Source organism: Petaurus breviceps, unplaced genomic scaffold, assembly GCF_028583685.1.
Source record: "Petaurus breviceps papuanus isolate PSGF00001 unplaced genomic scaffold, PetGlider_PUasm1.0 91041, whole genome shotgun sequence".
NCBI lineage: Eukaryota > Metazoa > Chordata > Mammalia > Diprotodontia > Petauridae > Petaurus > Petaurus breviceps.
The window spans coordinates 24,972,920-24,995,941 of record NW_027187400.1 but is presented as its reverse complement, the minus strand read 5'-3'; the positions used below and the strand labels follow the sequence as shown (position 1 = coordinate 24,995,941).

General features: G+C 42.3%; 1 protein-coding gene across 3 annotated transcripts in view; it reads left to right on the top strand.

Moving 5' to 3' along the window:
- Positions 1 to 2,270: 2,270 nt before the first annotated feature.
- Positions 2,271 to 23,022, top strand: part of PIK3CD (phosphatidylinositol-4,5-bisphosphate 3-kinase catalytic subunit delta) — a 73,177-nt gene continuing 52,425 nt past the window's right edge. For 2 of the 3 annotated variants that reach the window (XM_069078794.1, XM_069078791.1), the window contains exon 1: positions 2,271 to 2,441. The gene's annotated coding sequence lies outside the window, so the exon portion shown is untranslated. Of the gene's footprint in view, positions 2,442 to 16,577; positions 16,661 to 23,022 lie in introns of all 3 variants that reach the window. The other variant, XM_069078793.1, reaches the window with a different exon arrangement.

Genomic DNA, 23,022 nt, shown 5'->3' with positions numbered 1-23,022 from the left:
TTGTATCTCCCAGGAGAATGTAAGCTCTTGGAGGTTGTCTGTTCTCATTTTTGTCACTGTATCCTCAGCATCTCTTGTGGTGGTTCCCAGGTGGGTAAGTGATTAATAAAGCTCAATCTTCAATGAGTCAGTCAACAAACAAGCTCCTACTATGTGCCAGGCACTACAGCCAGCAATAAGGATACAAAACTCAAAGTGAAACAATGTAAAGAATGCTGGTCCTTGAGCCCAGCTTTGACATCTACCTCAGACTGTGTGGTCCCTGGCAAAGCACTTCAGTTCAATTCAATCATTCAATTCAATAAACACTTATTAAGCACCTATCATGTACCAGGCACTGTGCTAAGCACTGGAGATACAAATAAGAAAAAGAAAGATAGCCCTTGCCTCACAGAGCTTACAATCTAACAGGGAAAGGCAGCACACAAAAAGGAGCTCCATTTTCTCAGCTATAACATGGGGATCGAAGACCTTACAGGGTTGGTGTGAGGGTCAGATAATAAGAGATGTAATGCATTTTGTGGAATATAGGAATAGGGACTACATCTGTGATTCATTATTATGGTAATAGCCAATGAACAAACTCCATCCACCAACCCATAAGGCATCTTCTTGGCTTCTTTTAGTCTGTTGGAGTGTCCAGAGCATTGGCATCAAATTCAACATAAAAGGGGCACCATTAAATCATACATAAGATCCCCGTAGGCTCCATATTGACTTGGAAAACCACATGTTAATATTATCTATGCTTTGTTATATCTTTATTTTGTTAACTGTTTCTTAATTTCATTTTAGTCTGATTCAGGCCATCCTCAGAAGGTGCTGTGGGCCACTTGTGGTTCATGGTATGTTTGACACCTCTGGTCTAGAACACTTAGAGGTTTCGTGATGGCTATAGCACCTGCGGTATATGGCTGCCATAGGATCTGAATCCAAGTCTTCTTGGTTCTGAGGTTGGCTCTCTCTATGCCATGTTGTAGACAAGCTACTCTATAAATCTCAACTCTTGTTATTATCTAGCCCATTAGTTCAGCTAATCTGCCCAATGTTCTCGTCCTTCCTTACCATCCTATCCATGAACATCACTCCCAAAACTCATAGCACCATAGCTTCAAAGCTGGAAGAGACTTTAGATGGCATCTAGTTCAATGCCCTCTGTATACAGATAAGGAAACTGAGGTTCCAATAGGTTGAATGATTTGTCCAGTAGTCACAGGATCACAGGGGTGGGATTTGAACCTGGGTCCTCGGACTGTTGGGCAGCTAATTAATACAGTAGATAGAACAGAGCCTGGATTCAGAAAGACCTGAGTTCAAATCCAACCTCAGACACTAAGTAGCTATGTTACCCTGGAAAAGTCACTTAACCCTGTTTGCCTCCCTTCATCATCTGTAAATAGGCTGGAGAAGGAAATAGCAAAACACTCCAGTGTCTCTGCCAAGAAAACCCCCAACGGGGTCATGAAGTCAGAAACAACTAAATAACAGCCTCTGACTGTAGAGCCAGTGATCTTTCCAATAATTTGCTCTGACATCTTGAATTTAGTGAAGGTAGTGGCAAGTTCCTTGGTGACCCTCTGTAGTCTCATCAATGTTTTATCTGCCTCAAATGAGATGTGCCTGCCAGGGGCTTCTCAAACCTTAAAAGACTACCATATATATCAATGTCCATTATTATTGACGTTACTATTTCACACTCTCATGTTGCCCTTCTGAGTTTCCTCCTCAGCCTCCAAGTCCCTGAGTAAGTGCTCTTTCAGACAGAGAAGCTTGCAAACAGTAGACCCTGAATAATCCAGTGCACTGTTTGGAGATAAGAGGAATGGAGACTCTAAGTGCTGTGTGCTGGCATAAGCCAGAGGTCTCATCCAGTCCTCAACTAACCGGTCTTAATAGAGGAGGGGTTGGGTTGTGGGGAAAACAGCATTGCTAGAGTCAAGCGCCATGAGTTCAAATCTTCCCTCCGACACTTAGGAAGGCTATGGTCACACCCTTCATGAGTCAATTCCTCCCCCTTACTACCTCCCAGCCTCAGTTTCCTCATCTATAAAAGGAAGGAGTCCACTCTGAGGTTTCCTTCCAGCATCTATAATTTCCTCCATGGGGGTGTGAAACCCTGGTAGGCTTAGGAATTTCCTGGGGTTCTTTTGCCTTCTGCTTTTGAGTGTCCAACCTAGGGTAGCGCCACCTTAAGCTCCAGACCGAGGCTGGATCTGAAGGGAGGTGTCAGGGAGAGGGGGACAGTAGAAGTTGTTTTTCCTGTTGCAAGCAGAAAGGAAGCAAAATAGGAAGTTGAGGGTGCCGGGTGTGAGCAGGCCGGTTGCACACGCCTCTCACTCACACTCGACACCCTCCTTGCTGGCTGGCTGCCTCCCGCTGTTCTGTCGTCGCCTGCCTGCCGGCCTGCCTGCCTGCCTGCCTCTGTCTCTTTCTCCATGCCTGTAAGCTACCGCCTCTTGTTTCTATTTGGGCGATGGGAGGAGGAGGAAATGGAGCTGGGCTCAAGGTCTGGGATGGGATGCTTCAAGGGCGGGGGAAGGGGCGCTACGAGAGGTCAAAGGAGGACAGGAGGCCGGGAGGGCCCTAGGGATGCAGCGCAGTACAGCTGCCTGGCTGCCTGCAAAGCTGTCCCCTCTCCGCCCTTGCATCTCCACTGCGGATGGATGGGAAGGGCGAATGCAGAGCCGCCCTGGGGCCGGGGTTAATTGCGGGGAGTACACCGTGGGGAGAAAGGGACGGGACAGAATTAACCCTTAGCAGAGGAACATTTTCCAGGCTGGTTGGCAAATGCCCGACCCTGGGCGGGGTGGCTGGAATCACCTTCTCGGGGAGCGCGGAGCGCGGAGCGAGGGCTAGTCGTGATGGGCTAGGCTAGGGGTTCACCAAGGAGAAAGGGTCTTGCCCTCTGCCCCTCCCGCCGAGAACTTGTCCTCTGTCCCTTCTTCTTTGTCCCCCGCACCGCCACCCCCTAGCTATGAATCAAGGCAGAAGAATGGAGCTGGGCCAGCGGTCGGGCTCGGCTCTCATTCATTGCATGCAGGGGGAGCTCACCACATGTTTACAGCTCTCCTGCTGAGGTTATGCGAGCGAGGAGGTTACGGCAAACCTCTGATCAGCCTCGCATTTCCTGACTCTAGGGGTTTTTTTTATACTCTTACCCGTAACTCGGGCTGAATGAAACATCTATTTTTTTTTTTCTAAAACCTAGTTTCCTGTTTTTATTTAGGGTCTATCCCTCTCTCACCATTCCCCTCCTCCCCCAGCACCCTCACTGCTGGCCTGAAAACCCAGAGAAGCGGGGAAGGAACGGAAAAGACAATAGGGGGTATAACGGGACTTTGTGGACAGCCGGCTTACTGTGAAAAAAGGGATCCCGGGTTCAAATTCCAGCTCTGTCGCTCTTGTACTTGGATGAGTGGCTTCGTTTCGCTGGACCTCAGTTTCCTCATCTGTCAAATAGGCTTGGACAGAGCAACCCCTAAAGGGCTCCCCACATAGGCATTTAGTAAATGCTCATTGACAACGCTGATCCATGTCCTTTACGGCTCAGGCTCCACATCAATGATCCAACCTCCAACGAACATAGCTAGGGGAGGTGTGGACCCCCCTGCTTTTGAGATAAAGGAAAGGCAATCCTGAAGGGAAAGGCAGGGGAACGTCCCAAGCAACCTATCAACAGATATTTGAAGAAGGGCTTGCCTTGTGCCAGGCCCATTGCTAGGCTCTGGGAATACAAGGACAGAGAATTGAATGAGCCCTCCTTGAAAAGAGTCTAGTCTCCTTTTCTCACGCAGACTTGTTTGATAGAATGCTCTGGGCCCCCGGGTGGCACCTTCAGGGAAGCCCAGTCCCATTTCATCTCCCCCCACCCCCACCCCGGTCTTCTGCTCAAACAGCAAAAAAAGGATTGGCCCCCGATTTTCAGATACCAAAGCCCATCCTTTTGTGGTTAATAACGATTATGCTCCTGATAATGATTTTCTGGCAGTGTGTCTGAGTGGATAGAGAGCAACCTCAAATAACTTTACATATCTCATCATCTGATCCTCACAACAATGGGGGTGGGGGGACAGGTGCTATTATTATCCCTATTTTACAGAGGAAGTAAGTGAGGCAGGCAGGGGTTAAGTGACTTGCCCAGGGTGACCAGGCTAACAAATATCTGAGGCAATATTTGAACTTAAGTCTTCGTGACTCCAACCCCATCAATTTATTGTAGAGGGGGTGCTGATTTGTACTGATACAGAAGTTTTCCTCCCCTGGGAGTTCCCTATGGCAATAAAACCAGAGATCTGATCCAAATAATAATATTAATAATAACCTGGGCCTGCTTTGTGCCAGGTACAACATGCTTGTAAAACATGTTGCCTCGTGGTTTATAAAGCTCTTTGTATCCACTGAATGAGCCAGAAATGGCACCTCTGTGACCTGATGCCTACCATACTCTCCTCTTGGACCTGGATCCTGGAACCTAATTAATTGATGCTCTGACTGTGCCAGGGCCAGACACCAGACATTCTACTTGTCTGTTGCCTCCATTTTGGATGTGGCCTAGCTGGGATTCCAAGAAGCCAGAGCATTTGGCGCCATAGCCAGGTCTCTTTGCACCACAGTATCCTGTACAATCATACTAGGGTGGGTCCAACTAGACCCTAGGCTCTTCTTTGTCTGTAGTTACTAGTGATAGTACTGGTTGAAGCATATGAGTGTGTGTGTGTGTGTGTGTGTGTGTGTGTGTGTGTGTGTGTCTGAGGTTGGGGCTGGGAAAAAGAAAGATGATGGTGGAGAGTAAAATTCAGTAATTCATCACATAAGCATGGCATCTGCCTGGTAGTATAGCAGAGAGAGAGAGAGAGAGAGAGAGAGAGAGAGAGAGAGAGAGAGAGAGAGAGAGAGAGAGAGAGAGAGAGAGTTAGATTGAATTTAGAAGACCTGGAGTCCAAGTCCTACTTAGACCACTTTCTTTGTGACCTTGGGCAAATCTCTTCTCCTCTCTGGGCCTCAGTTTCCTTTCCTGCAAAATTGAGAGGACTGGGTTAGATCACCTCAAAGGTCCCCTCCAGCTCTAAACCTATGCTCCCATGGTCTCCTCCCTCCCTCCACTTCCCTCATTCAATTTAACAGGTGTTATGTGCAAAGCAAAATGTGCCAGGCATTTTGCTAAAAACAAAACAGTCCTGTCTTTAGACTGTAAGCTCCTTGAGGGCAGGAACTGTCGTTTACTTCTTTTTGCATCCCCAGCACTTAGCACAGTGCCTAGCACATGGTAGATATTTAATAAATGTTTATTGATTGATTGCCTGTAAGAAGGTCATATTCAATGCAGGGACTAGAGGAATGGGAGGGGGTGAGAGGAAGCATAACATGTGCACAGACAAATCAATATAAAGCAATATCAAAATGGGGAAGCACCAACAATGAATTGGGGTGGAGTGGAGCAGGGGGATTCTGTGTTGGAAAAGGTCTTACATAGAGGTGCTTTGCAAGAAACTCCAGATTCTAGGAGATGGCGGTGAGGAGGGAAGGCATTCCAAGCATGAGCCGAAGCTGCCTACAAAGGTACAGAGATGGAAAATGGCACAAAGTTTACACTATGTGCTTCACAAGTGGTCCAAAGACCTTCTGGGGAAGGCTGGTAGTCTCAATGCCAGTCCGGCTCTGCTGCTGACTGATCAGTACCCCCATAAGGACAGAGGCCTTTTTGTTTTTTACAATGTCCTCCGTTTCTGGGTCTGTGAAATGGGGCCACAAATATTTGCTGAGCTGAGGACTGAGTGGCCACATTACACAACAGGCATGGTCCCATTCCCTTTCCCTCCCTTGCTGGGCATTCACACGTGCAAAGACAGAGGGGCTCCACATCTAGTTTTATTTGCTGTCTCCAGGGAGTTCACGCTGGGTCAGTCCCTGCTTCCCTTTTTGTTTTTCTTCAATTTCAGAGATGAAGGGAGAAGTGAATGTGCATCGAGGGGAGTAATTCCCCTTCTGCCTAGCTTGTTTTTGGAAACCATTTCTTGGTTAGAGAATAGTTCCCTCCTCGGGGCCAGCTGCGCTTTGGGGCCTGACTTGAGGGCTAGAAGCCTCAAAAAACAAAAACCCAAGAAAATCCAAGCCCAGCAAAGGACACAGAGAATGAGGAAAATCTTTATTTGGGTTCAATTATTCAAGATCACAAGTGTCAAAGACTGAAAATTCCTTTGTATAACAAAGGGCTCAGTGTTGAGTACTGGGTGGTGGGCAAGGCTTGAAACTAAGAAGACCTTGCCTCTGATCAGCTGTGTGATTTGGGGCAAGTCTCAACCCCTCCTGAGTCTCAGTTTACTCATCCATGAAATGGGCATGCTCTCTGTAATCCTTAGCTTACAGGGTTCTTGTTGTCAAGGATTATCCATTCAACAAGTATTTATTAAGTGGCCACTCAGATGCAAAGACAAAATGAAACAACTCCTGCCTTCTAGGAGTTCATATCCTACCAACTCAAATGAACTAATGTCCTTATAAATGTCCAACTAAGAGGGATTTCAAATCCCATTCTTTACAGATGAGGAAAGCGAGACCAAAGAGATTAAGTGGCTTGCCCTAAGTCACAAAGATAGTATGTAGCAGATCAGACAAAGACCATAAGCATTTATTTAATAATAATTTATTTAATAAACATCTGCTTTGCGCTAGGCACTGTGCTAAGTGGTTGTTTGTTTTGTTTTTTGTTGTTTTTTTTTTTTTAACAAATAGCCCTTTGAGAAGGCATTTTTTATTATCCCTATCATACAGTTAAGGAAACTGGAGACAACAGAAGTTAAGTGGTTTGCCACAGTTAGGAAGTGTCTAAGGTGAGATTTGAATTCAGTTGCAGGCTCAGTAGTCTATCTACTGTGTTCCAGATGCTTCTAGCAGGAATTTGAACCCTCAAGTTCTCAGATGCCCCCTTTCCCTGGTCAGCACTTAGGTGAAAGATAATATTGTCAGTAGCGTTTTGTAAGTAGCAAAGGTGGTGAAAGCTCCTGCTGGTTGGAGGTAATATTCTGACTTGAAATTTTAAAAATTGTGACTGATGGAAATCCCCCCAATCATATCTAAAACATTTCTAGTTTCAAGATGGAAAAAAAAAACAAGTCCAAGGACCTCTCTCCCCACCTTCTGTTTCATTTAAAACCAAATGCATATTTTCCAGTCCACAGATCTAGAGGTGAGAACAGATCTGATTTCACACTAGCATTAGAAACTGTGATTTTGGGATTCCCATTCCTTTTGAAATGCTCTAATTTCACCTTTTGAAACACCCTAACTTCACCTGTTTGAAGTATTCTAACTTCAGTTTGAAAAGCTCCAATTTCATCTGTTTGAGACTTTCTAACTGTGCCTAACAAGACCCATCTCCCCCTCCCACCATACTTGTTTAGCTCGTAAGGTTAACCTTCCATGCATTATAGACAATTGTGCCAATTTTCTCCTTACCTGGGAAGAGTTTTCATCTTTCTTGGCTGGTGTTTGACACTCTTAGGAAAGTCCTATCCTGATAAAGAGGTTGATGAGAAGTCTTGCATCCACTCCAACCACAAGGCTAATAAACGAACTTCCGTTCAATTCAACAAGCTATCACCACTTACAATGGGAAAATGTGGTTTCAGAAGTCTCTTTCTTTCTGAACAGAATTGCCCCTGAGAAGCTGAGCCAAAAAGGGAGTTAAGGGAAAGTGATGGGTGTGGGAGTTTCTGAAGTGGTGTTTCAATTACCTTGTATTCGATTCAAGAGTGCAAGTAAATGGCTTTCTTCTAGCTGAAGCAAGTGGGGGAAGGGAAGAGAAGAGAGGAGAGAGGCATAGGGTCTACCAAGCAGCAGTCTGGTAGGGACAGGTGGCCTGCTGAAAGCAGGGAGGTATTCTCAGAGACTCTGAATCTCACAGCTAGAAAAGAACTCAGTAGCAAATCCTCTAATTCATCACTGACACATGGTCATTCAGTCTTTGCTTGAAGACCTCCAGTGTCCGGGAATCCATTCCCTCTTGTGGCAGTTCATTCTACTTTGAGTCAACTCTAATAATTATTTTTTCCTGATGCCAAACCTAATTTGTTTCTTTTTTAACTTCCACCCACTGTTATGGGTTGGACCAAACAGAAGGAGTCTCACCCCACTTACCTGTCAGGACAATAGTTGTCATGATCCCATTTAGTCCTTTCATCTCCAGACAAAATATCCCCAATGCTTTCGACTTCATACAACATGGACTCAACAAAGCTTTTCATCATTGTGGTGTCCATCTACTGGATACTCTTGAGCTTATGAATGCCCTTCCTAGGAAAGGTCACCCTAAAGGGAACATAGTACTCTAGATGTGGTCTGACCACCAATGATTGGTGATTTGAACCCTGGTGGGATAAATGGGAGCAAGTGAAGTTGGATAAAAATCTCAGCTTGGTCATTCCCTTCCTGTCTAGTTCCTTCACTTTCCCAGGGACTCAGTTTTTTTCATCTGCAAAGAGAAGAGGCTGGACCAGATTACTTTTAAGGGCCCTTATACCTCTAAACCTACAATTCTATGATCAGATAACTCTTTTCAAAGAAAATAAACATTCTCTATCAAGCTTTCAACTTGGATATCTGATTTGGATTTCAAAATTCCATGCTTCACTCTCCTAACCTTCTTTAAAAATATTTTAATACATTTATTTATTCTAAAATTGATAAGAATGCCAATGAGTATAATCAAGCAAACAAAATAAGCAATAAAATCTTCACTAAAACTGACCTGTTTGCATTTTGATTGAAGAAAAATATAAATTTGAACTAAATATGTATTTTGTTATATTTAACAGATATAACACCGCATAATGTGCAATATATTTAAATATATTTTACTTACATTTAACAAAATATAAATTTGCAATAATAGCCTATTTTTTCATGTCTCCATCCAATCTCTTTTCTATGTACTCATTGGATTTTCTTGTTATCATTTTGTAATGATACAGATTATCTTAATTCTACTTTCTTTACTAGGCATCACTTAATGTTTCTTTTCATTTTTCATCCCATTATTCACATTTGTCATTTTTATGACCTAATAATGTTTCATTACATGATATTCCATAGTTTATTCAGCTATCCTGCAGTTGTTTGACACTTTAGTTATTGTCAATTTTCCACTATTACAAATTTTTAAAAATATAAATATTTTTACAGGGAGATCTTCTTTTCTACCCTTGGTTTAATAATATGCTTAGTCCTATTAGTGGGGTTTATTGAGTCAGAAAATATGATCAGTTTTGTAAACCTTAGTGTGTATTGCCAGATTGTCCTCCAAAAGGATAGAACCCCTGCCAATTGATAATTCCACTAACAATGCAATAGAGTGTGTGTCTGTTTGTTCCCAGCCCTACCAACAATAAATTATATTGGTTTTAACCATTTTTGTTAGCTTTCTGCATATAAGAAGAAAACTCAAAGTTGTTTTTACAACATCACACAATCACAGCATTTTAAGAGTTGGAAAAAAAAATCTCAGCAAATCATAAAGACCAATCTGTTCCTGAAAGAAATCCTCAATATAACATACTAGCTAGCTTTTCTTTGACTTAATGGAATCTCAAGATCTTTATTTATCTTCCTTTAACTCTAAAAACAGGCTCCTTATTGATTTCTCTGTAGTTCTAAGTACAGAAGGAACCTTAGAAGTCAGTAATCTATGTCTGTTTCCTTCTTATCCTCTCCAAAGTCACAGCAAGATATTATTCATTCAGCTAAATAAATATTTAAGCTTTTGCTATATGTAAGAGACTGTACTGGGTCCTGAGGCTACAGAAGTCCAATGGCATAATCTTTGTTTTCTAGTAACTTTTGGTTTAGAAGGTAGATGACATTATACACACAAGCAACCAAATCAGAATGATTACACACAATCAGCATAAGCAGGGTCAACCCAGAGTGCAGAGAAGGATCACTTAGAGATGAGGCCATTCAAGGTAGCTGTTATGGAAGAGGTGACTCCTGAATGGGGTTTTTGAAGAATAAAACTGTGATGGGGCAGTCCATTCCAGGTCTGGGGCACAGCATGGAGAAATGCATGGAGGTTGAGGAAGGCAGAAAGAATTCATGAAATAGCAAGCAATCTGGTTTAGCTGAAGCATTAGGGAATGATCAATAGAGAGGTGCTCTCTCCTTATGCATAATAATTATTCCCATAATATTATCTTAATATGAATTACGGCCATATTCATGGGTTAGGGCTTGGGGAAGGGGGTATAGACTTGGGATTTTTGTCAGTATAGGAACCCTCGGTAAAGAAATTCCTTCTAACAATGCAACTTACCTCTTAGAGAGTTGAGAGGTAACATTGCAAGGTTAGGTAACTTATCAAGGTCACACAGCTTCTATGAGTCAGTCAGGACTTGGCTCTAGAACTTTGGGATCCCACTACTGGTTCCCCATCAATGCTTATATCATCAACATAATTTATGTTACTCTATATGAATATAGAATATCACATGTTAATATATCATTATAACTATATTGGGAACCTTAAAGGATATCATAATTGAAAGTTCATCCTTCCCATTTAATTATGTTATTCTTTGCCTGTAGCTGGGATTGTTGATTTCTCCCTGCTCTGTTGCTCCCCTCTTACCTACCTCCCACCCCATCCACTAAGAACTTCCTCCCAAGAGGACTTCCCAGGCTCAGACTGAGAATACAACTCTTCCATATTTTGGCATTCCCTTGATTGAGGAATCCAAGAGAGCTGGGTCATCTATGACCCAATTTTGCTTCTGTGTTTCCTCTTCTGCAAGTTAAAGTTATAAAACTGAACTGATCTTGTGGGATTGTCCCAGCCATTGCAAAAGTTCTTTGGAAATGTACCAGCACTTAAAGTTATGAGTTTGGGGTCCCTGATTTGGCCATAATGGGGTGGGGGTGAGGGTGGGAGATGGAGCTGGGAAGGGGACAATGGTATGAGTAGAAAGTGTCTCTCAGGGTCTATATTTGTTCTCTAGATGGTATGAAATCTATTCTCTGCAAAGAAATGTTTATTTTTCCTATTTATTTTGGCCTTTAAATCTTGAGAAGGAACTATCTGGGAGAGAATTCAATTTTATTCAATTAAATAAATTTCTTTAAAGTGCCTATCACGTGCCAAGTGCTGGAGATATAAAGACAAAAGTGAAATATTCCTTGACCTCAAGGGGCTTACATCCTACTGAGGAGAAATAACACGTACACAGAAAATTCAATAAAAAATACATAGAAAGTCATTGGGGAATGGAAGAAAGGGAGGACAAATAGTGGATATTTATACAGTGCTGAAAAGTTTGTAGTGTACTTTACATAAATTATCTGGAGAGGCAACATGGACCTGGAGTCAAGACAACATGAATTCAGATTCTTCCACTGACATGAAATAGAGTATGACTTTGAACAAATCACATGACCTATCCGGGCCTCAGTGTGCTCATGTGTAAAATGAGGGGCTTCTACCTCTAAAGTGATGATTCTCAAAACAGTCCTGTGTCTAAGCTGCTGTTGTTATCCCCATTTTATAGATGAAGGAACTGAGACTTAGAGGAGTTAAGTGACTTAACTAGGGTGATGCAGCTAGGAAATGTCAGAGGTAGAAGAGCCAGGTCCTCTTGACTCCATGGCCAGCCCCTCTGCACCACTCTCCACATCACTTCATAACTTAGGGGGAAGACCTTGTGTACAGGGTGAACCTTGAAGGGTGTCGGGGATTCCAAGAGGCAGACATGAGGAAAGATTTCACTCCAGGTATGGAGACCAGCCAGGCAGCAGGCACGGAGGCTAGAAATATGGTACTGAGCTCAGGCTCAGTTGGTTTATGATAAGCTGGCTTATCTGGCTGTAGTATGCATGAGTCTAGAAATGTAAACTGGATCGCAAAAGGCTTTACAGGCCCGAATTAATTGTTCGGGGGTGGGTGTGGGCAGAGGGCAGAGAAGGTGAGCATCTCTATCTGACAAAGATGGAGCAAGCAAAAATGGAGAGAAACTGTAAAGATTCCTTCTTTGCAGAGGCAGGTGTAGAACATTACATGTCATTTTAGATTTTTTCAACGCATTGATTGTTTTTGTTGAAATATTTCTCTCCCCCCTTTTTTATTTTTGGAGGGGGGAAGGCAGGGCAATTGGGGTTAAGTGACTTTCCCAAGGTCACACAGCTAGTGTTGAGTGTCTGAGATCAAATTTGTACTCAGGTCCTCCTGACTCCAGGGCCGGTGCTCTATTCACTGCGCCACCTAGCTGTCTCCCCCCCCCCCTTTTTTTTTGTTTTAAAACATGGCTCTCTGGGAAGGGGGTGAGGAGGGGTGTACTGGGTAATTTAGGTGATAAAGAAGAAAAAGATAATATCAAAAATTTACTACAATAAAAAAATAAACTATAGGGATTTTAGATAGCTCTGCAGAAGAAATTCTCTGCAGTCAAGGTTGATTAACATTGGAGGAAAGGTTGTGGCTTCCTCTTTGACCATCTTCTCATCTGTAAGAAGGAGGTCTTGGACTATATGGTCCCTGACGTCCCTTTCAGCCCCAGATACTATCTATGGTCCCATGTGTAGACTTTCCAGACACACCCCACCTAATGTTCTTAATTGATTCCTGGAAAAGAGGATGTCAGGAGAAAGAACATTACCAGAGGTAGCAGATTCCATGAAAACAATGTTATAAAGTGGCCCAACTGGGAGAACAATGTTACACTGGGGATGGGCTATCATTTATTAATGACTTTATTACAAAGTAACAGGGCAGCCAGGTGTATGCTTGTGTCCTTAGCTCTCTGGAAGGACTTGAGAAAGCAGGGAGAGGAACAAGCTGACCTGGGGAGTTCTCTGCCAGCTGAAAAAGACCAATTTATTTCTTCCTTCCTTTCCCTGAAACTCCTTAGAGGAAAGTGAGTAATCAGGGTAAAAGAGAGTTGTTTTTATCATTCAGAGGAGCTCTGTGATTCTGAGTCTTTGTTAGGGGATTTATGATGATTAGGACAGAGAGAACTTAGCCCTCTGAAGCCCTGAACCAAGGGGCTGGATTGCCAGGAGAGAGTCTCAGGGGTGAAGGGCTAGGTCTTTAGGGACAGATTCTCCTCTCTATTTAAATTGAACTCCCAGAAAGACTAATGGCATCTGGTCTAGTGTGCCAAGGGAGCATAGGGAAGACGGATGATTTACTCAGACCAGACTTGTGATTTCATTGATGTAGGGAAGAAATTGCCTCCACCAGTATGCCCAAAGGGCTATAAAATTGTGCATGCCTTTTCATCCAGCAATAGTACTACTAGGCCTATATCCCAAAGAAAATTTTTTTAAAAGGGAAAAGACTTATATGTACAAAAATATTTGTAGCAACTCTTTTTGTAGTGGCAAAGAATTGGAAATTGAGGGGATACCAATCAATTGGAGAATGGAAGAACAAGTTGTGTATGAATGTAATGGATTATTATTGTTCTATAAGAAATGATGAGCAGGCATATTTCAGAAAAAACTGGAAAGACTTATGTGAATTGATATTGAGTGAAGTGAGCAGAACCAGGAGAACATTGTACACAGTAACAGCAACATTGTGCGATGACCAACTTTGATAGACTTAGTTTTTCTCAGCAATATAATGATCTAAGATAATTCCAAAAGATGAAAAATGCTATACACATCCAGAGAAAGAACAATGGAGTCTGAATGCAGATCAAAGCATACTATTTTCTCTCTCTCTTTTTTTCTTTCTCATGGTTTTTCTCTTTTGTTCTAATTCTTCTTTCACAACACAACCAATGTGTAAATATATTTAATATGATTGTGCATGTATATCCTAAACCAGATTGTATACCACCTTGGGGAGGGGGTAAGGGAGGGAGGGAGAAAAAATTTGGAACTCAAAATCTTATAAAAGTGAATATTAGAAACTATCTTTACATGAAATTGGAAAAAATAAAATATTATTAAGTTGGGGGTGGAGGGAAGAGAGAAAGAAATTACCTTCACTAATGAGATCAGCACCTGCTCTAGAACATAGTCTTGGACAGTGCCCAGGGCACTGGGAGGTTAATAGCTTTGCCCAGGATAGTGAAGCCATTATGTGTCAAATGTGGAACTTGAATCGCAGTCCTTCTGACTCCAAGACTAGCTGTCTAACTATCATGTCTGGCTGCCTTAACTTACTAATGAGTTTTTCCAGCACTAAGAATTCATTCTTGACAACAAGGACTCTCTCTGATTTGAGGATTGATTCTGAGGTCTCATGTCTGTGTTGGATTCTGAATCAGGAGAGATGGGTTCAAAGACTGGCTCTGGTGCTTATGAGCTGTGTGATTATAGGCAAGAACTGCTCCTCTCTGTTAGATGGGAATAATAATAATAATGATAGTGATGATGATAATGATGATGATACCTATATTTCCTTTTTTTTGGGGGGGCAATGCAATTGGGGTAAAGTGACTTGCTCACACAGCTAGTAAGTATCATCTAAGGCCACATTTGAATTCAGATACTACTGATTTCAAGGCAGTGCTCTATCCACTGTGCCACCTAGTTGCCCCAATACTTATATTTCTTAATGAAAATTGTTGTGAGAATCAGTAAAATACTGCTTTATTAAGCACTTACTATGTGCCAGGCCCTGTGTGAAGCTCTGGGAATACTAAGACAAAAATTATAATCCCTGCCCTCAAATGAGGTATTATGTGTAAAGTGGATCACAATTTTTATTTTCTCTCTGTGTATTGTGATTTTTACTTGTTTCTCCTTTTGTTTCAGTAATTTAATTCCCCTTCCTTCTTTTTGATCAGAAAAAGTTTATGATTTACTTAGTTTTTTTCAAAGGAATAGCTTTTAGTTTTTCTTATCAACTATACAGGATTTTGTTTTTCATTTTGTCTATTTCTCCTCTGATTTTCAAGATTTCTTTTATGTTTATTTTGTGCTTATTTCACATGGGTGTAGTTCACTTTTCTATGTTTTTAATTGGCAAAATACCTTACTAGTACACACAAACATCAATTTTAATAATAACAATAATTCAGGGAGGGGGACTGAGGCAACATAGCATAGTGGGAAAGGCACTGGATTTGGAGTCAAAGGACCTGGGTTCAAATCCTAACTCAGTTATTTGATGCTAAAGACAGGGACTAGACTTGTGATTTTGTTGTAGGAAATTCCTGAAGGAGGGAACTTCCTCTATCCATAAAGATCCCCTTCATCCAACCCCTGCAATTTATACTCTTAGAAAGTTTCCTGGGGCAATGAGAAAGTAAATTATTTGCCCAAGGTCACACAGCCAGCATTTATCACAGGGGAAACTTGAAACTGGGTCTTCTTGGGTTCTTTTCTCTTCAGTATGTCATGTTACCTGTTTCCATGATAATAGCTGACATGTATTCAGTGTTTGGAGGTTTGCAAAAGCCTTCTTAGCATTTTTGTTCCTTAAAACCACCCTGTAAGTTATTAAGGACATTGTACTTACTATAGATATTATTATCATCCTAAGGTCAGTGGACCAGGTTCAAATCCCAATTCTAATCATGTGACCTTAGGCTAATGAACTCTACTAAGTTTCTTCAGCTGTTAAATGAGGAGAGTGGGTAAGTAACTCAATTCAGTCCCACCAGCTCTACCAGTATGATCCTAACATGCCAGGGGCTGGACTGGAGCCTGGGTTTCTCTGAACTCTAATCCCAGTGCCCTTTCCACATAACCATCGGTGGGCAGGCCTGATGACTTATTAAAGGTCTTTATCAAAACAAGAATTCATTCTTGGAGCCTGGGAGATTCCTTTAGACTTAGTGGCTGCCATCTGGCCCATGTCCGTGGTCTTGAGAATGAGTTAGATCACATGGCACAGAGGGGGAAAGCACTGATTTTGAATTCAGAAGTCCTGGGTTCAAATCTGCTACTTACTACCAGTATAATTTTTGGCAAGTCAATCATTCTCTCTGGACCTTGGTTTCTCTTTGTGTAAAACAAAGGCCTTAAACTAAGACCTTTTCTGATTCTAAATTCTATGATTCTTTGATTCTGTTCACTTGTTTCAGTTGTGTCTGACTCTTTGTGACCATATTCAGGGTTTTCTTAGCAAAGTTACCAAAGTGGTTTGTCATTTCCTTCTCCAGCTCATTTTACAGATGAGGAAACTGAGGCAGAGTGAAGTGTCTTGCCCGGGGTCACACAGCTAGTAAGTGTCTGAGGTTGATCTTGGGTGTTACTGACTCCAGGCCTCGCACTCTATCTACTACACCACCTGGGATTCTATGACTTGCTTAAAAAGTCTTAACTTAGGAGAGCAGACAGTAGTCCTCAGAGCTGGTCTGGCCCCTCATTCCCTCAGCTCACCTGCTTCCCTCAAGCATTAAGTTGAATTATGTTGCCTGGGCATCCTGTATACTTGTCAGCTGGTCTAGTATCTAAAGAGGATGTTGATTCAACCTGGGACTGGCTCTGTATGGGGTTGAACAAACAATTTCATGAGAAATTTCTCCTGGGGAAAAACCAAAAAAGAAAAAAACACCCCAACTACTCCTTGCCTTATCCATCTCCCCAGTAAAATGAAACTCCATTAAAAGGAAAAAAATGTGTCTGGTTCTTATTAGGAGCAGATGAAAGGATGAGAGAAATCACGCCTGCCCTGCTGCCTGGAACAGCCAGTGCCTGCCAAGCGCCATTGGGGGGAAAGGTGATTTTTTTTTCCATTTTATTTTTGGTAGAGACTATTTGAGTAATGAAGCCTGTTGTGAGACTCTGCTATCATTCAGAAACAAGTGACAAGGTTGCCCCCTGACCTGGCTCTCCAATAAAAGGATCACATATGTATGAAAGGTAGAGTAGTGTGTAGTTTGTTGTAGTTCAGTCATTTTCAGTACAACTCTTTGTGACCTCATTTGGAATTTTCTTGGCAAGGTGGGAGTGGCTTGTGTAGATAGGTTCTCTTTCTTGTTTTTATACATCATACAATGTCATCGGTTTTGGCATTCACCCTATATGTGAATAATTGTTATACTTATTTATCATTAGTTATTTTATGAGTTTAAGTTGTTAACTATTTTTACTTATTGGTTCATTCTTAGTGTATTGCTTTACCAATAATTACATGCATTGGGGCAGCTAGGTGGCACAGTGAATAGAGCACCAGTCCTGGAGTCAGGAGGACCTGAGTTCAAATCCGATCTCAGACACTTAACAGTTACTAGTCATGTGACCCTGGGCAAGTCACTTAACCCCAATTGCCCTGCCATCCCCCTCCAAAAATAAAGCAAAAAAAATTCTTTAAAAAATAATTACACGCATCATATAATTTACATTAAGATTGGGATTTTTTTAAAAAAAGATGGGTTAAAGAAAAAATTATGTTTGATGTGGACACCAATGGACAGACAATGGAATTTGTTGAGTGAGAAGTGATGTGGTCAAATCTTCTGCTTAAAGAAAGTCATTTTGGCAGCTGTGTGGACAATAGATGGAGATGGGAGAGATTCAAGTCTGGGAGATCAATTAGGAGGCTGTTTTGATAGAAGGAACAAGGATATGAGCTAGGGTGCTGACTATGAGTGGAGAGCAGGGACAGATAGTGGAGACAGAAATAGCAAGATTGGACAACTGATTCACTGTGTGGGGTGAGGGAGGGTGAAGAGCTGAAGGATAGTTGTGCCTTCAATAGGAAAGGGGAAGTTTGGAAGGGTGGGGTGGGTTTTGTCGGGAAAAATAAGGCACTTCAGAGAGTTTCACTGTGTCCCACCCAAAATGTTTGTAGAGGGAGCTCTTAGTTATAGGTTGTGGGTAGGGTGTCCAGAGCCCAATCTCCCAGAAACACCTGCTGTAGGCATGAGGTGATCTAGGGAACAGGGGATGAGTGTACTGGGGTGTCTGGAATTTTCCCAGTGGCCCTTGTGCCGCTGCTACAGTGGATGGTGGTAAAATTTTGAGAAGGCACAGTTGTAAGGAAAGAGGGGGAGGGAGGAAGCCACATGGGAGAGTATTAGGCAATAAACATAGGGGTGCTTGTGTCAGAGACAGATCCCATGACTGACTCTTATGTGTAGGATGGAATGGAATATAGCTCATTTCCCTACTGTCCAATTGGTTGATCATAACACTTAAGGTGATGCTATGGTTCCCTAGGTATCAGATCATGGCTCCCTCTTTAGAGATCACTAGAGTTTAGTAGAGAGCCATTCTCAATGTCAGGAAGACCTGGTTCAAGCTCTGTCTCTGATATGTCATACTGGTCATGGTACCCTGGACAGGTCCCTTAATACCTTGCTACCCCCAGACAATACTCTAATAAAATAATTTAAGTTATAAAGGGGATACTGGTTTTCACCGGTGGAAGGAATCTCCTCACTGGGATTTCTCCACACCGATGAAATCACAGGACCCGATCAAAAACTAAAGATTCTAGAAGGCAGGATGGTATAGTGGAAAGGGTATGTGCATTTGAATCCTAGTTCTGCTACTTACTAGTTGGATGACCTTGGACATTTAGAAAGAGCAATGAACTTGGAGTCTCAAGACAAGTTTAAATCCTTCCTCCCCCACTTACTACCTATATAAACTCTGTGGGCCTCAGTTTCCTCATCCGTAAAGTAAGAGGACTGGCCTAGATGACCAGAAAGGTCTCTTCCAGCTATATTTCTATAATCCTATGACCACTTTTGTGAGCTTTGATTTCCTCATGCACAAAATGAAGTTATCTCACAGGGTTGGAGTTAGGATAAAATGTAACAGTGTATATAAAGTACTTTGTAGACTTTAAACTTAAAATTAGAAGTGCCAGCTATGATCATTAGATGAATATTACGGCCATTGCTCAAGGTTACACGGCCAGGTGTTTCTGGGTGGGTGCTAAGTGTCCGAGCCCGGGATTCGATCTCCAGGTCTTCTCAACACTGGAGCCGGTGCTCTTACTTGCTGTGCTACCTGGCCGCCCCAAGTAATTGACTTTCAATGAGAAACCTCCCTGCTCTCTCTTCTTGGAGGCCTGTGCTTGGCTAGCAGATCTATCCCTGCCCTTCCCCCAAGTGCTAGGAGGAAGGGATGGGCTCTCATTTTCCTTTCAAACCTTTCAAAGCAACAGCCCAGCCTTGGGGATGGAGAGCATCAGTCCATCATGGCCAGGGTCTTGGCCAGCCTCTCCCATCACTGGTTCTGTGGTGTCTGTATGAAGCTGTAGGTAGGGATGAAAATGGGTTTTATCTTGGGTTATAGCACCCCTTGAGGTAGCACCTTTAGGGATACTATAGATGCATGAACCAATCAGGGCTTTGCCACAGGGGATTGAAAAATTATTTTTAATAGTATTTTCCCCCAATTACATGTAAAGATAATTTTGACATGAATTTTTAGAAAACTTTTAGTTCCAATTTTTTCCCTCCTTCCCTCTTCTCTCTCTTCCCTAAAATGTTAAGCAATTTGATATAGGTTATATACGTGTAATCATGTAAAACATATTTCCATATTAGGCACTAAAATGTTAGACTGACAATTCTCTTTGATTCCCCATTTTCTGAGACTCTCAGAATCCTAGAATTTCAAAGCTGGGAGGGACTTGAGAATCCCCTAGGTCAACTCCCTCATTTTACAGAAGAGGAGACTGAGGCCCAGAGAGTTTCAGTGACCTACCCAAAGCCACACTGGTATAGACCAAGGCAGAGTTAGGTTTCAAATCCATATCTAACTCCAACCCCAGTGCTCTTTCTTCTACAACAGTACTTCTCATCCTGAGGGTCTGTGGATAGGGTTCAGGGGGCTCTTGAACTTAGATGGGAAAACAATAGCATCTTCATTTGCACAGACTTCTACTTGAAATGTATTATTTCTTTCAATTATTTAAAAGTACGATTCTGAGAAAGGTGCCGTAAGCTTCCCCAGACTGCCAAAGGGGTCCATGGCACAAAAATGATGAAGCCCTGGTCTACACCCCGATGTCTGTTTTATAAAAACCCTTTCTAGTAAATGGAGCTTACATTCTGACTTCCAAGACAAAATGACAAGGACCCTGTTCTGTGCCAAATGCACGCAAGATTAAGGACCTAATAGCCTTTAGGAGTGCTAGAATTGTAACAAGGGTAAAGCAATCAGAGCTTTGCCACAGGGCACTTAAAACTTAAAAGGTACTGCCAGGTCTTCAGAAGTACAAAAATAGCTGAGCTTATTGGTCAGTGAATCAACAAACATTTATTAAACACTTACTGTATACCAGGCAGTTTGTTAAGCACAAGGGACACAAAGAAAGACAAAAATATGTACTAGCAAGAACCATTGTAGTAGTCAGTCTTCTCAGCATCTCTTTCCTGGTCTCAGAGTCTCTGCCCAAGGGAGCAACATCTCCGGAATCTCTTTCTCCCTGCTCCCCACAAGTGAATTCCAAATAAAAAACTAATTGTGCTACTTGTCTCCAGTACCAAAATTGCTAGTTAAAGCTCTCTGTGTTAGTTGGGAGTTTGTATTATGGGGGCAATGTAACTCAGTCCCTCATTGCTTGGTATGCAGTAGGTGCTCTATAAATGTTGGATTAAGTTGCTCTTTCTCAAGGGGTAAGGGTAGGCTATCTTGATGGAAAATTCCATCCCTCATTGGTGGTTCAATCCCTTGCCCCTTTTCCCCATTTTAATTCTTTGCACACACCAAAACAAATGATCCATAGATCACAGATACAGAGCTAGAAGAAATCTCATTTTACATATGAGAAAACTGAGGCCCAGGGAGGTTGTGACTTGCCCAAAGAGACAGCTAAATGACAGCAGATAAAGTGCTGGACTAGGAGTTAGGAAGACCCAAGTTCAAATCCCACCTTAGACACTTATTAGCTGTATAACCCTGGCAAGTCACCTAACCTTGTTCATCCTCCATAATTCTTTCTCTGGATGTGGATAGCATTTTCCATCATGAGTCTTTTGAAGTTACCTTAAATCCTTGCATTGCTGAGAAGAGTTAAGTCTATCAAAGTCAGTCATCACACAATGTGGCTGTTACTGTGTACAATGGTCTCCTGGTTCTGCTAATTTCACTCTGCATCAGTTCATGTAAGTCTTTCCAGATTTTTCTGAAGCCTGCCTTCTCATCATTTCTTATAGCACAATAGTATTCTGTTACATTCATCTGCCACAACTTGTTAAGCCATTCCCCAGTTGATGGACATCCCCTCAATTTCTAATTCTTTGCCTCCATGAAAAGAGCTGCTATAAATATTTTTGTACATGTGGGTCCTTTCTCCATCTTTATGATCTCTTTGGGATGCAGACTTAGAAGTGGTATTACTGGGTCAAATAGTATGGTTGGATCAGCCTATAACTCCAGTGATCTCTAATCTCAAGGAGCCTACATTCTAATAGGGGAGACAACAAATGCATATAAAAATATGCAGCGTAAATGTCAAGTTAATAAATAAATATAAACATATGTAGAGGGGAGGCTAGGTATCACAGCGAGTAAGAGCACCAGCTCCACCGTTGGGATGACTTGTGGATCGAATCCAGGCTCAGACACTTAGCACCCACCCAGAAACACCTGGCCGTGTAACCTTGAGCAAGTTACTTAACCCCAATTTCTTAGGGGTGGCCAGGTGGCTCAGCAAGTAAGAGCACCGGCTCCAGTGTCAGGATGACCTGGGGTTCAAATCCGGGCTCAGATACTTAGCACCACACCCAGAAATAACTGGCCGTGTAACCTTGAGCAAGTTACTTAACCCCGATTGCTTTAAAAAAAAAACATATGTAGAGAGATATGTACACATATGTATGTACTAACAAATTGGGCAAATACAGTTTGGGAAGTCGGAGGATCAGGAAAAGGTTTCACACAGAAAGTAGCACATCATTTGTGCCTGAGTTGTCTCTTTTTAAAGGAAGGAAGGAACTTTCTGAATCAGAGGTAAGAAGTGAGGGCATCCCATCCTTGGGGAATGGCCACAAAGGCACAAGTTCCAAGTCACAAATAGTCACAATAGGCACAAAGACAGGAGATGGAGGATAGTGCGTGAAGAACAGTTCTGTCTGGATCACCGAGTAACTGGTCAGGGGGAATGGTCTATAATGAGTGTGGGAGTAAGGTCCAATGAGGCCGGAAAAGTTCATTGGGGCCAGCTTGTGTAGGCTTTTAAAAGTTAAACAGAAAAGTATATATTGGATCCTGGTGGCAATAGGGAACCACCGATGGTGGTTGGAATGGGAAGTTATATGGTTGGATTTGTGTGTAGGAAATTTTCTTTGGCATTAGCATGAAGGATAAAGGGAGAGAGAAGATCATGGAGCCACCATGGAAAGAGTATTGGTCCTGGAGACTGAGGACGTGAGTTTAGGTCTCTCCTCTGTCATTTACTTCCTTTGGGAATTTGGGCATATCACTTAGACTCCCTGAGGCTCAGTCTCCTCATCTATAAAAATTAGGGCATTGGTTAAATTTAATCCCTCAGAAGGGACTCTGAGGTCCAGAGATAGTATTACAAACAATGAATAATGGTAGGTGCCACATCTTATTAAAATTTAAAAAAAAATTTTGTAACTCACAAAACTAAGTCCAATGAGTAAATGTAATAAGTAATACATAAATGTAAAATTCAGCACTTGGGGTTATGAAAAATCTGACAATAGTAAAAGGTTTCTGAACACGCAACAACCGAAAAGTAATTAGAAATCAAATGTGTAATGAATCCGAGGTGTATCTGGCCCATGTTGCATTTCACAACTTCATAGCAGCCTTGCTTCTGACCACAAAGCATGCATACTTTGCACCATGCATGCCCTCAGGCCAAGCAATGCCAGCTAAAGCTGCTGAAACAGGAAAAGAGGAAGAGTGGGAAAAGTTTAAGCCCTGAATTAAATAATTAAGCTTCCAGGTGATTTTTTTTAAAGGCCATCAAGGTAAAGTGACCTGCTCAGGGTCCCACAGCTACCCGTGTTTCCCCGATAATAAGACCTATCCCGAAAATAAGCCCTCCCCTTACTGTGTAAGATTCCTCTAAAATAAGCCCTCCCCCGAAAATAAGCCCTATTGAGATTGCTACTGTAGTGAAGGTGATCCCCTGCGCTACACGCTACATTA